This window comes from Zea mays, chromosome 5 (assembly GCF_902167145.1).
Source record: "Zea mays cultivar B73 chromosome 5, Zm-B73-REFERENCE-NAM-5.0, whole genome shotgun sequence".
NCBI classification, from domain to species: Eukaryota; Viridiplantae; Streptophyta; class Magnoliopsida; order Poales; family Poaceae; genus Zea; species Zea mays.
Window position 1 is genome coordinate 40,937,397 of NC_050100.1, and position 3,229 is coordinate 40,940,625.

Consider the following 3,229-nt stretch of genomic DNA (forward strand, 5'->3'; position numbering starts at 1 on the left):
GCTAGGTTGGGTTCTCAAGCTCCAAACGACATAAGGCAGTTCTCTTATCCATTTTCCTGCGAATTTTTCATTCTTATCGAAGACCCTTTTCCTGAGTGCTTCCAATATCATTCCGTTGGCTCGCTCAACCTGCCCGTTGGCTCTTGGATGCGCTACAGATGCGTACCTGATCTGAATGCTCTTTTGTTCGCAGAAGTCAAAGAATTCTGAACTGGTGAAGTTGGATCCCAAGTCAGTGATGATACTGTTTGGTATCCCGAATCTGAATATTATGCTTTGTTTGAATTCTACGGCTTTAGCAGAGGTTAAAGAAGCAATGGGCTGGAATTCTATCCATTTAGTGAATTTGTCAATCGCCACCAATACATGGGTATATCCTCCTTGAGCTTTCTTGAAAGGTCCAATCATATCTAGTCCCCAGCATGCGAAAGGCCAAGTTACTGGTATGGTCTGTAGCTGCTGTGCTGGCATGTGCTGTTGCTTTGACAGGTATTGGCAAGCTTCGCATCTCTGAACTAACTCGGCTGCATCGTTCTTCGCCGTCGGCCAATAGAATCCTGACCTGAAGACCTTCCCGACTAGTGTTTTGGATGCTGCATGTACTCCACACTGCCCCGCATGGACTTCCTCCAGAAGTTGCTTTCCGGTGGACGGGAGAACGCACTTCATGAGGACGCCTGACGCGCCCCTCCTGTACAATACCTCCCCAATGAGTGTATAGTGAGCTGATTGTCTAGCAATGCGCTCTGCCGAGTTCTTGTCGTCCGGTTCTTCTTCGTTCTTTATATACTTAATAATCGGTCTTCTCCAGTCATCAGAATCTGACTCGAGTTGATTTATGATGTTGCACTCTTCTGTTTGATCCATTGAGATACTCGGCTGAAGAATTTCTTGCACGAAGACCCCGGGCGGGACCTGAGTCCGACCGGATCCGAGTTTGGACAGTACATCGGCCACCGTGTTCCGATCTCTTTCTATATGATGAAACTCCAGACCCTCGAATTTATCTTCCAGCTTTCGGACGGCAGTGCAATATTTTCCCATTGAATCACTTGAACAATCCCATTCCTTGTTTATCTGGCTGATGACTACCAGAGAATCTCCGTATACCATCAATCTCTTGATGCCCAGTGACATGGCGATGTTCAATCCGTGTATCAAAGCTTCGTACTCGGCTGCATTGTTAGAGGTCGGGAATAGCAACTGGAGAGCGTACTTGAGGTGCTCGCCTCCAGGTGCAGTGAAGAGAATCCCTGCTCCTGCTCCCTGCAGCTTCAGCGAGCCATCGAAATACATTCGCCATACTTCTGCAGTTTCTGGATTGTCTGGTACTTGCTGCTCTGTCCACTCTGATACGAAGTCAACCAGTGCTTGAGTTTTGATGGCAGTGCGAGGTCGGAACTCGATATCGTGAGATCCCAACTCGCAGGCCCACTTGGCTATCCGGCCAATGGCTTCCTTGTTGCGAAGATTGTCCCCTATTGGAAAACCAGTGACTACTATGACTTTGTGGTCGTCAAAGTAGTGACGCAGCTTGCGGGCAGTTAGAAGTACTGCATATAACAGCTTCTGAACCTGAGGATACTTTTTCTTTGAGGGGCCTAGAACTTCACTGATGAAGTAAACGGGATGTTGTACTGGATAGGCATGCCCTTCTTCTACTCGCTCGACTACCAACGCGGTGCTTACCACGTGAGTCGTGCAAGAGATATACAGCAACAAATCTTCAGCCGGTTGAACCGGCGTAGCTCGCCGGGGTGGTTTCAATACTGGTGGTGTTGTCAAGAATTTCTTCAGTGCGTCTAGAGCTTCTTGTGCTTCTGAAGTCCATTGAAACTTATCCACCTTCTTGAGTAGCTTGTAAAATGGTAAACCTTTTTCTCCCAGCCTGGATATAAATCTGCTCAGAGATGCCATACATCCAGTGAGTCGCTGAACTTTCTTTTGTGAACAGGGAGCTTCCATCTTCATGATAGCTTCAATCTTATCCGGATTAGCCTCAATTCCCCGGTTGCTGACGATGAACCCGAGCAACTTTCCTGCTGGTACCCCGAAAACACATTTTTCAGGATTGAGCTTCCATCTGTATCTTCTCAGGCTGTTGAAAACTAGCTGTAAATCTTCGATGAAGTTTTCCGAATTCTCTGTTTTGATTACCACATCATCTACGTAAGCCTCCACACGCTTGCCCCAGTGATCGGCTAAGCATGTTTGAATGGCTCTCTGATAAGTCGCTCCACCGTTTTTGAGGCCGAACGGCATGGAGGTATAACAGAAAGCACCAAACGGAGTGATGAACGCCGTTTTCTCCTCGTCTTCCTTTGCCAAACTAATCTGATGATACCCGGAATAGCAATCTAAGAAAGACAGCACAGAACACCCAGCGGTGGAATCCACCACCTGATCTATCCTCGGGAGCCCAAAGGGATCCTTCGGACAGTGTTTGTTGAGATCAGTATAGTCGACGCACATGCGCCAATCCACTTTATTCTTTTTGAGTACAAGAACAGGGTTGGCTAACCACTTGGGGTGTAATACTTCTCTAATAAATCCCGCCGCGACCAAGCGAGCTAATTCGGCACGAATGGCCTCTCTCTTGTCGGGCGTGAAACGACGTAGCTTTTGCCGGATCGGCCTCGCCTGGGGATAGACCTTCAATTTGTGCTCGGCCAGTTCTATTGGGACTCCCGGCATATCCGCAGGTTGCCATGCGAATACGTCTCGGTTATCTTGCAGGAACTGGACGAGCGCGCTTTCCTATTTGTCATTCAAACTGGAGCTGATGATGGCCGTTTTGCGCTCATCAGCGAACCCCAGGTTGATCCGCTTGGTTTCTTCAATCGACCGCATAGAGGTCGCGGCCTGAGCTTCGTTTGCCGGTACAACGAGGTCTTCCTCAGGCTTAGAGTTCGCCGGTGTAGAAGGAACCGTTGACGGCTTGGTGGTGAGGGCTGCTTGGATGGCCACTCGGAAACATTCTGCGGCGCCTTGGAAGTCGGCGCGCACAGTTATGATTCCTTGCGGTCCTGGCATCTTCAGTATCATGTATGTATAGTGTGGAATGGCCATGAACTTAGCCAGCCCCGGCCTCCCAATGATGGCGTTGTACCCGCAGTCGAAGTTTGCCACAGGAACTCGGTTCTGTAGTTCTCCGGAGTTCCGAAGGTGACTGGCATGTAGATGTGGCCCAGCGGGTATTCCCCTTCCGTCGGCACGATGCCAAAGAAAG